At 37.0% G+C, this 12,065-nt stretch overlaps 1 protein-coding gene across 6 annotated transcripts in view; it reads left to right on the forward strand.

The window, feature by feature from the left end:
• The window catches only part of GPC5 (glypican 5), a 1,274,636-nt gene that overhangs the window by 266,886 nt on the left and 995,685 nt on the right, over positions 1 to 12,065 (forward strand). The gene's annotated exons all lie outside the window — the stretch shown is intronic.

The raw sequence follows: 12,065 nt of genomic DNA on the forward strand, positions 1-12,065 counted from the left end.
CCATGATCCAGTGGGATTTATTCCAGGAATTCAGAGATGGTTCAACATCTGTAAATTAATCAATGTGATACACGACATTAACAAAATGAGGAATAATAACCACACGATCATCTCAGTAGGTTCAGAGAAAGCTTTTGATAAGATCCAACATTCATTTATGATAAAAACTCTCAAGAAAATGAGTATAGAGGGAAAGTACCTCAACATAATAAAGGCCATGTATGACAAACCCACAGCCAACATCATACTTAGTGAAAAACTGAAAGCCATCCCTCTGAGAACAGGAACAAGACAAGGGTGCCCACTCTCACCAGTCCTATTCAACATAGTACTGGAAGTCTTGGCCAGAACATTTAGGTGAGTAAAAGAAATAAAAGGGTTCCAAATTGGAACGTAAGAAGTAAAACTCTCACTGTTTGCAGATGACATGATTGTATATATAGAAAACCCTAAAAATCCAACAGAAAATATTAGAAATAATCAACAACCATAGCAAAGTTGCAGGATACAAAATCAACATTCAAAAATCACTTGCATTTCTGTACACTTCTAACAAACTAGCAGAAAGAGAAGTCAAGAATGTAAACCCATTTACAATTGCAATAAAAAGAATAAAATATCTTGGAATAAATTTAACCAAGGTAGTGGTTCTGACAATAGAACCCAGCAGAGGAAGATCTTAAGTTCTTAAAGGTCATATCTATTTCACTACCAGAACAACCAATTGTTGGAAAAATGAAACAAAACCCAACACTTAACACGGTTTATTCATTAGCAAAACTAAGCCAATGTAAGTGAAATGTTACAAAATGGCTCAGGAATAATGAGAGGCTCATATAAGTGGAATGTTTTATAAGTATCTATTCTGGCCATTGAGTAGACCTCTTTGTCTCCAGTCTTGCAAACTCATTATTTCCATGTCTCTTACCAGACAGCTGCCATTAGCCATTGTCCAAGAATCAGGGTAGATCTGTCCCAGGCCAAACTCAAGCCACACATACTGAATAGCCAAAGGTACTGCCCTTGAGCCCACCTAAGCATTTCATTTTTACACATTTCGTATTGCCACGCCTGAATAAGGCTTAATTGTTGTGGTGGTATATTTCTGCTTGATGCCTATATATTGTGCAGACCTATCCATAAAGCAGACGTGAATTTTATTTATTCTTCATCACTGATCATTCCCCCTGAGGTCATAAATTTCAACTGAAGTCGGTGGGGAAATGTAGTAGGAGTAGGTGCTAAGTGAGTCTGGGCTACATTCTGTGCATCTTATTTGTGCTTTTTCCACCTGTTTGAGTCTGATTTGCAATAGATCACTTCCGCTTGGTGATCTGTTGCTTCTGTACAAGCCTGATCTTATAGCCTGGCAGATCAGACAGCACTTAGTTCATCATGCGCATCTAAAATTGCAGGTTACACTTGCTAGATCATGGTCAAGTGTATAGTTTCTGTCAGAGCCCAGTTGCAAACCAACCCACTCACCCACACAACCAAACAAACAAACACAATCAGTTTTTAGAAAAAGCAGGAATGACTTTACTCCAAAACCCTTGATGTCTATACAGTCATGCACCACATAATGATATTTGGGTCAACTAGGAACCGCATTTATGACTGTGGTTTCATAAAATTAGTACCATATAGCTTAGGTGTGTAGTAGGTTGTATCATCTAGGTTTGTGTAACTACAATCTGATGTTTGCAGAGTGATGAAATCACCTAACGATACATTGCTCAGAACATATTTCTGTCGTTAGGTGACACATGACTATACTATTATTCTTCTAATGAACCTTTCCAGAATCTCTGTAGAGCATCTTTATTTGCCACTGGTTCTTCAGGCACCATTGAATTCATGAGCTGGGCTGTCTGGACTGAACATCAGAGCAGCTTGTAAAATACCAAGCTACAGAGGTTTTTCTTTCTCATACAAAAGTTTCTTGAGGCTGCTTCGTAAATGGGTTACAGCAATATGTCCAAGTGTGGAATATGTTTTTTCTAATATGCAAAGGGCCCCATAAGGCCTTGTACCTCTGCCTGAGTGCTAGGTCATCTTAAGTGCAGAAATTTTCCGTTTTCATTAGAAGACTATCCTAGTAAGATTCAGACTGCTAGATTTAGAAACCCTGCTGAATGGTCAAGCATTCAAAATGTCAATAAGCACATGTCATGATGTGATCAATATTTTATTATCAGGATGGTGTCCTGTAGATGTCCAGATGATCAAGGCTCCTATCTGTTATGGAGTGGGAGAGTTGCCCTGAGGTGTAACAGTGAAGGGGTTCTTGCCAGCTGAAAGTGAAATATATCTAATTGCTCTTACTAATTGGTAAAGAGGTAAAAGCATTTTCCAAAGCATTAGCTGCATAGCAGGTGGCAGAATATGTTTTGATTTACTCTAGCAGACATCACATACAAAGGAGTATGAATTGAAGTCACCCTCTGACTCAGGTTGTGTATGATAATCCAACCATTCTCCAAGTCCAGCTCAGTGAACAAGTGAAGTGAATGACGATTTGTTAGGATCACCACCACTGCATTTTTCATGTCTTTGATGATGACCCTAATATCAACAGTTCTCGAGGAATATTGTGATACTGTGATTTATAATAAGAAATATATATTTGGTTCTCAACCTGGTTCTTGGCACAGAGCTCCTAAAACCCTCGGAATTTCCTAAGGGATGAGAACAAAAGGATGTCTTCTGTTATGTTAATAAGATGACTTTTGGACCCCACCTGAGGATGGGGCTGGTTGCCATGAGAGCTACCCACATGATTAGACAGTTGGAACTTTCAGTCTCACCCACCAACTATGGGAGGGGAGAAGGCCTGGAGGTTGAATCAATTGCCAATGGCCAATGAGTTAATCAATCATGACTAGGCAGTGAATCCTCCATAAAACCCCAAAAGGATGGAGTTAGGAGAGCTTCCGGGTTGGTGAACATGTGGAGATGCTGGGAAGGTGGTGCACCTCGAGAGGGCATGGAAGCTTGTGCCCTTTCCCCATGCCTTGCCCTATGTATCTCTTCTATGTGAATTTTTCTGAGTTATATCTTTTTATAATAAACTGGTGATCTAGTAAGTAAAATGTCTCTCTGAGTTCTATGAGCCACTCTAGCAAATTAATCAAACCCAAGGAAGGAAGGGGTTGTGGGAACCTCTAATTTATAGCCAGTTGGTCAGAAGTACAAGTAACAACCTGGACTTAGAACCAGCATCTGAAGTCTAAGGAGGGGGTCCTAGGACCTCCAATCTATAATCAGTGGGTCAGAAGCACAGGTAACAACCTGGGCTTGTGACTGACATCTGAAGTAGGTGGGTGGGCAGTCTTGTAGGACTGAACCCTTAACCTGTGGAATCTCATGCTGTGTCCAAGTAGATAGCGTCAGAATTGGGTCGAATTTTCAGAACTTCTGCTGGTGTCAGAGAATTGCTTGGTGGTGTTGTGGGGACCCCTCTCCCCTACCTCCACACATAGGAATTAGTACCAGAACCAAAATAGATATGATATTCTTTTGTTTTACTATTTTTTTGTAGGGAGAGGTAGTTTTAGGAACTTCAATCCGGCTCTTCTTCCATGAGTTGAGAAACAAATGTGGGGTCTGTTCAAGGGGAAAGTATGTCTATTCCAACTACATATTCAGAAGTGTGAAATAAACAGGGTGCATCTGTGGACTCCCTGAACCCAATGTGAGACAGACTAAACCAAAAATTTAATTTTCACTTGACCTCTATAGGCCTCATTTAGACTGACAGAGTATAGTGGTATTCTGGGTCTTCAGGATTAAAGTCAACTCAGAGCTACTGTTTACATAATTCTTGGGAAGCAAAAGGGCCACAGGTCCCTTTAGGGAAGGCAGATTTATACATAATTGTTGTGCTTATGCAGGGATCTTTCTCTACATATCTTTTTTGAATGGAATTTCTGATAGTTGATCTGTTCAAAGGACTGGGTTTTGATGTGGTTGATCATACGATGCACTGGGACAGCCATTCTCGAAAGAAGTTTGCTGTACCTGGTAAAACTCATACGCTCTGTGCACTACGTCTGCCTTCTTAGGACGTATCCCAGAGAAACTCTTGCTCATATCCACAAGAAGCATTCTTGAATATTTGTGGTAGCTGAGAGTAGAGGCAAATTGTGTGTCCATAACACAAAAAAGGGAAAAGTAAAGTGTGAGGCTTTGGAACATTATGAAGCAGTCAGAAGGAAATAATATATTTTCGTACAGCAAAAAATATCATTGTGATTAGAGAGAAAAAAATTAAATAGAATGAGAATAGTAGTGTAATGCCACTTATATAAATTAAAAACACATATATAATTAAAATCAGTATATATTTTTCAAGGAAAGGACGTGGCAAAGTACTTGTATTAAATATATTAGAATGGATATTTGTAGAAGGACAGGAAAGGGATGAGGGATGAAGAAAAAAATGAGATAAAATAAATAAATGTGTAGATGCTCAAGGATAAATTATGATAGTATGCCAGGAATTAAGGAATGTGCTTAACTCAACTCTCTGTCTCTGAGAAAATATGTGTTTATTTGTGTATGCATCCATATAAATAGAGACACATATACACTATTAAAGTTTAGGTGAAAAGTGTTTTTTAAAATTATGTTTCCTTAATTAATAAACTAGTTAAAACTCCGAGTCAAACTTTTCATGATACTGATGATACTCAATTTTTCAAAAACTATTTTTTGCCTTTTCATATGCTAAGCATAGATAATTTTTCATTATAGTGTATAGTAGATATATTGAATATCCAGATAGAGATAAAATATAATTTGCCAAGAAGAGTTGCTGACTTGTTTGGATTTCCTATTTTAACTCAGAATTAAAACAAAATGAAAGTTTATTATTAAAAAAATAAGTAGACAAGGAAAAACTGAATTTCCCATGGACCCATCAAATAATTAACAAAACCACTGCTTTGTACATTTCATAAAAGTGAAATTAAAAAAAAAAATATTCTGAATTTGTTTTTGTAAATGAGCATTATATCCATGATAGTTTTTCTATTATTAGGTATACTTTCTTTACTTTGGGCAATTCTCGTGAAAAGTAGCAGAAACCACTTTCCGTAAATTTAAACCAAAGTAAAAGTATTAAAAGAAAGCTATGGAACAAAAGAATTTGACAGTTTCTATATCTTAATATAATTGCTCTAGTGTCTCAAAAATTAGAAATTTTAAAATGCATTAGTGTCTTTGTCAATGTAAATGAAGATAAACACTATTCTATATTTACTAAAAATTTAAAACTGTATTGTTACACATAAATGTCATAGTCTTTTAAAATTACATTGTCATGGTTTACTTCAGATTTAATTTCTTTATTGGTATATCTTCTAAAAAATTTTGTTGTTTAAAATTATGTTAGATTTATGGCACCCTAACTTTAAAAAAATATATTTTCAGGTCTTTGTGACAGAGTAAGAATTTAATTTATATAGTTTTCCATTCTTCAGACAATTCTTTTGCAGTTATGTTAATATAACCACTGTTGACTTATAAATAATTTGACCATCTACGTTTTGTTTTTGTTCTTTTGGCTAGCCAACCGTATTAAATGATTAAGCAGTGTTTACTTTTTATTTATTTTATTTTATTTTTTTGCTGTGGAAGATTGGCCCTGAGCTAACATCTGTGCCAATCTTCTTCTATTTTGTATGTGAGTCACCGCCACAGCATCGTCACTGACAAGTGGTGTAGGTTGCCACCTGAGAACCATACCTGGGCCCCTGAAACGGAGTGTGCCAAACTTAACCACTAGGCCATGGGGCTGGCCCGTTAGTTTTTATTTTTCAATTGGAATGTTTAGTCCATTTTTTACAGTGATATACAGTATCATGAAGTAGTTGGTTTAAGGCTACCATCTTCTTCTTCATTTTCTCTTTACCTCATGTTTTTATATATTTTATTCAACGTTTCTTGCCTTCTTTTGAGTTTACAGGTAGTTAGGAATTTTTTTATCCTCACAGCTTTTTAGATTTGCATTTCTTTATTATTCTCTTAATGGTTATTATAGAGATCACAATATGCATTTTTAATTTTTACTAACTACTTTAAATTAGACCTTTTCCATTTCATTGAACAATAGAAGAACTTTAAAACAGTTTCACTTTGCTGCTCTCTTCCTAGCTTTTGTGCTGTTTTTGCTAACAAATATCTTACTTCTAACAACATTTTAACAACTCCCAAGATATTATTATTATCGTTGTTTTTAAGTAGTCTGTTTACCTATAATGATTCACATGTATTATTCTCTCTGGTGCTCTTTTTTTTTTTTTTGCAGGGAAAGATTTGCCCTGAGCTAACATCTGTTGCCAATCTTCCTCTTCTTTTTTTCTTTTTCCTCCCCAAAGCCCCAGTACATAGTTGCATACCCTAGTTGTAAATCATTCTGGCTCTTCTGTCTGAGCTGCCGCCACAGCATGGCAACTGACAGAAAGGTGGTGTGGTTCCATGACAGGGAAGCAAATCCAGGCCGCCGAAGCAGTGAGTGCCAAATTTTAGCCACTAGGCCATCAGGGCTGCTCTCTCAGGTGCTCTTTTTTGTTTGTTTCTTGGGGTTTTTTTTTTTTTCAGTTCAATGGGTCCATCTAGAATCCTTTTGCTTTAGCCTTAGAATATCTTTCATTGCTTATTACTAGTGATGAATTCTTTCACCTTTTGTTTGTCTGAAAACATCTTCATTTTTGAAGAATATTTTCAGTAGATCTAGAATTCTAAATTGTTGCCGGCTACTATTTTTAAAATGGTAAATGTCCAAGCCCTAATTAAGTTCATGACATGACCCTGTGTAAGTAGTATGGAAGGTTTAGTGGAAAAATTTAATATGAGAGGGAACTAAGGTAGTGGATGCTGCAGGTGCCCTACTCACATCCCTTCACCTGGTCATTTTATCTGCTATCTGGCTGCTGTGTCCCGGCTGCTGCTAACTCACAGCTGCCCTATTCTCTGGCAAATTGCCCTCAACAACTAGAAGCCATCTGTATTTGTTATCTATTGCTACCTAACGAATCATTCCAAAACTTAGTGGCTTAATGCAACAATAAGCATTTATTATGCAATTTTCTGTGGGTCAGGAATTTGGGAGCTGCTCATCTGTGGCTCAGGGTCTCTAGGGAGATTGCTGTCAAGATGTCTGCCAGGGCTGCAGTCCTCTGAAGGCTTGAGGGGGACTAGAGTCTCATCTCCCAAGATAGCTCACTCCCATGGCTGTTGGCAGGAGGCCTTGGTTTCTTGTCACAAAGACCTCTCCCTTGGACTGCTTGAGTTTTCTCACAACATTGTGGCTGGCTTCCCTCAGGGAAAGCAGTCCAAGAGAGAGCAAGGTGGAAGCTGCAGTGTCTTTTATGATCTGGCTTCAGAAATCCCACATTGTCATTGCTGCAATATCTTATAGGTTATGCAGGTCAGTTCTATTCAGTGTGGAGGGGGACTGCACGAAGACATGAAAGGAAAATTGTTGGGAGTCATCCTGGAGACTGGCTACCACACCATCTTACCCACCTGGGGGAGCGGGTTTAACTCTCACCTGCCTCCCCCGCTTGGCAGCAGCTCACAGGCATTGACTGACTGACACAGGGGCATAAAAGGCTTGCCCCTTGCTCAGATGTTGCTGAAATTCCTGCTTCAGCACTTCCTAAGGAATCTGGCTGAAGCTGAGACAACATTCCTACTTGACTTCTTCCTCCCCACTCTATCGAGCTTCCCTCACTACTTTTCTCTTAAGAGCATCCCTCGATCAATCGATGAATCGTCTGCATCCAAATTCCTGTCTCAGGATCTGATCCAGGGAATCTGACCTACACGTGTCTGAAAAGGAACCTAAAATAAATGCAGAATAAGCGTAAACTAAGGCAGTAGCATCCTATCCTAAATGTAGGTATTCCTCTATATATTCCCTAATCCCTAACCTTTTTGTTTTTTGCTCCCCCTTTTATCCTTCTGTATTCATTTCATAGAGATCCCTTCTGTTAAACATATTGCCTTCTTCTTATTTGATTTGTAACCTTTGAAGAAGGAAATTTCGAGTATTAAAATCTGTCTCTGGATCTAAGAGTTGTTCCAAGCTTGCTGGTGGAGTATGTCACTCTTCTTTTAGCTTACAAAAAGAGGAGCTATTAATGTTCAACTATAGAGTTGAATTCTTTGGATCATATTCTGGAGCTGTACTTATTGAACCGACCCTATTTTTCCTATTTATGCAGCATGCTAATAACAAGCTAATTGGAGACTTTGAGTTATTGATATGTACCAGTTACGAAGGTCTCCAAAAGTTAAGGAAGGCAAGGAAGATCTTCTGCTCCTTTAAACGTCTAGCGAAGCATCACTATGTAGCCTTTTCTGGGTGGAAACCAAATTGGCACAGCTATAAAGGACATTGCGCTCATCTAGCTGTCTAAACCAGCCCAGGCAGAGTGATTTCCCTGTGGCAGTTCCTGCTCTCTGCTTGATTTCTTGAAGTTAGCTGGTAAGAATAAGCTATTAGCAAGCTTAAATCGGTGATAATTAGTTGTACATTATTATTTCAAAGTAGTGTGGCTGTGCCAATTAAGTGGGTAATTAGGAAAACCCCAGGACAATAAATTAAGACAGAGTCTCAACACCAGTGCCCCATCTGTTCTCCGGCAAGCATTCCAATTAGCCAAGACTCTCATTTAAGAATACGGCAATTAAGGGGATTGGCTGCATGCATAGGTGTGTATTGGGGTAATGAAGACTGTCTTAGTTGCTTAGTAAAATATTTTTAATGACAGAGATGATTTTGATGTGAAGGTGAGGAAGTAGAATTTTTAGAAATAATGGATTTTTAATGTTTGAAACAATATAATTTAAATTGAGTTTTCTGTTTCTTTCAATTTTCTCTTTAGAACTTAATTGGAATATTGTATCATCAGGCAGTTCCATTTTATTCTAATATGATTATTAAATCTTGATTTGCGTGAGAATTTGGCCACTTGGAACATTAGAAATTTTATTTTTTGAGAAGGGGAACCCAGGAGCACACTTGAAATGGCACAGTTTAGGTAGGGGAATGAGTCAAGGCATGATTCTCATTCAGGATGTGACTGTCTATGAAAGCAAGTTAATTGTTACCCTCTACATGACAAAAGAACACAGTGAAGTGGTTAAAAATAGTTAATGGAACATAGTAAAAATTTTCAACATATGCTGAATGAAGAACACAATATTATTTAGGATTATTTCCAAGATAGCTGGAATAGGTTCATATTAAATAGGATCAGTTAGCTTAAAATACATTAATTTATAGCTACATAGTTAAATCTTATTTAGCACAATATTCTTGATCTCTTGATGTGTGTGTTTGGGTGTATGTTTTTGTTTATATGGGTAAATCAGTCTTGATATCCTGAGCTTAATGATGAATTGTGTATACACATACTCAGTGAATGAAAATATCCATAGGTCAGGAAAAAGTCAACTCTTTGAGGAAAATTTAATATCGTTTATGGTACTGGAGAAAGCAATTTCCAATCTATTTCCTAAAAGGAAGTTAGTGCTTCTTTGAGGTGCCATTATTATTTATTACCTGTAAGTTTAATTTACTAAAATAAAGGTCATGTTCCTTTCAATGAGAACATTTCTGTTTAATTTAAAACAGTGCTCAGTGAGTGGTGGTAGTGAGGGCACTGGGGGTGGGGCAGGCCAAGGCAAGGCTTTGGATGGGGGCCAGAGGCCAGGCCAGAGCAGGATTGAGGAAACATGAGCTACAAGGCAGGCCAGCGTCAAGATCTACATGAATAATGAAGAGCAGGACCCCAGGGGGTCAAAAACCAGGCACACAGGAAGAAGGAATGCCAGAAGGCAGAGCAAACATATGGCAAAAGTTTAGGCTAGTGGTGCTTGACCTTTGGGGGTCATGTATCTCACCAAGAATCTGACAAAACTTCCCTGAAAAAGAAAGTTCGTAAACAAATACATGAAAAATGTTGTTGCATTGAAAAGCAATTTGCTCCATCTAAAATTAATATTAAAAATAAAGTGGTTAAACTGGGTTTGCTCTTACTTTTCAGATGTTCATGGAAAAATTGATGACCATTTCATGAAATATCTGAAACTAAATCCAAATAATGGAAAATTCAGCTAATATTCAACAGTATTTGTGCTGAAAGGAGAGATGGCTTCAAGTACTTGGTATAAACTGCAAGTTGAAATTGTGATGGGTCTTAGATGTGGCTATGTGCACATGTTTGGTATCCAACAGTTGCTCATTTTTTGTTTTGATGGTAACAATTATTGAAAATTATAGAAAGCAGACTTGTGTAGCTGTCACTTACTGTAATTAGAACTCTCATAGCTTGCTTGCTTAGAGGAGGATAGGTTTGTATCAGGAAGCATGAAATTTACTGTAAACTCTTCAGATTACACTGATGGTCCATAATGTTTTGATCCTCAGGTTAATTTGCAGCATTTGTAATATTGAGACTGTCAAATTTAAGTTAATGTGAGTACAAATAAATCTCCCCAACTTTCTCTCACTTCAGAAAGAATAAATATATATATATTTCTCAGCCATGGGAAGAGTGACCTTTAAATTGGACGCTTTTCAAACTGATTCTCCAAAAATCTTCTATTTCCCAGTAACAGCTTTACTTGATGAGTTAGAAGGTTTTCAATAGTGTTTATAATCTTGACTGTAGGGTTATCTCATTTATACGGCTCAAAATATTCCCCCACCAAGAAAACCAAACTGTGAGTGAAATTCTCCCTAATACACCTGGGAGTATGTTTTCTTTCTTTCTTTTTTTCCCCTCACGAAAAGTGAATCTTCTATCCTTTTTCTTTTGGAAAGTCAATGAATATCTGCAGAGTTGAAAAGAACCTCAAATTCAGTTCCCATTTTTTTCACTCAATTTTTTCAAGAGGTGAGGAAGATTTAAATTCATCATATTGAAATTGATGATTTTTATAGGTATGCATAAAAACTTTTTCAGAATTTTTAGCTGAATCGATGGGGCCTAAATCAGCATAGTGAATGAGGCTCATTTCTTTTACTCATGTGGCAAAATTAATTGTATTTAGAAGCATTGTGAGTGCTCCATCTACAGCAAGAGGTCCAAGCACTTTCTTCCACTTGGTTTTGCATGGCAAAGAACATTTCCAACATTTTAAATCTGCCAATGGCATTTGAAGTATCTAAATGATGCATACAGATAATAGGGAAAAATAGGGAGCAGGCAACACCAAGAGATATTCATATGTTTATCCAGTTGCAAGTTGAATGGAAATCATAAAGCTGCCAACTCCTCCACAAATGTCCTCAAAATAGAAGAAATGTGTTTCTAGAGTGGATTATATCATTTGATAGAAGCACTGGTTTTTTTTTTTTCCATTCTTTACTCAAAACACAAATTTATATCAACCATTTCTGGGGCACACCATGATCTCTAGAATCATGTGTGGAATCTTTTGTCTGGAAGTGCATCTGATGAAAGTTTGAAGGTGGTTTCAGGTTGCTTATTCTGTCAGACCCATATTCATAGAGTTATAGACATTCAGATCAAGTTTCCTTCTGAAAAGTATGATTCATTCTGTTTGGTGATTTTGAAGATCAATAAGTCTAAGGAATCTTGTTAAACATGGAACACTGCAACTTTGGGGTCCTGCGAATTGAGTAAACCCAAAGGATTTATAATCTTCATTGTATTTTCAATGTAAGCTAAGCTTTATATAAACAAAGAGATATATGAATAATCATAATGGAAGGATGTATTATTTTAATTCCTATCACATTGACAATATTTTAGATGTTATAATTCAGTAAAGGTGATTATACATCGTTCAACCCTGGTCAGCAATATTCTGTGCCACTATCAGAAATTGGGAATACAATAATACCTGGGCTACATGTAACATTTAAAAGCAATTTTTTCCCCAAAATGAGAATTACTAGAATAAGAGGAATAACATTGAAAACTAAACTACCTCATTTTCTCTGAACCCTTCTACTTATAGACTTCTTGACCTTAAAACCCATCTTTATATTAGAGTCTAGGAGCAGAGTATTTGCACTGAGAGGT

This window comes from Equus przewalskii, chromosome 16 (assembly GCF_037783145.1).
Source record: "Equus przewalskii isolate Varuska chromosome 16, EquPr2, whole genome shotgun sequence".
In the NCBI taxonomy this organism is placed as follows: Eukaryota; Metazoa; Chordata; class Mammalia; order Perissodactyla; family Equidae; genus Equus; species Equus przewalskii.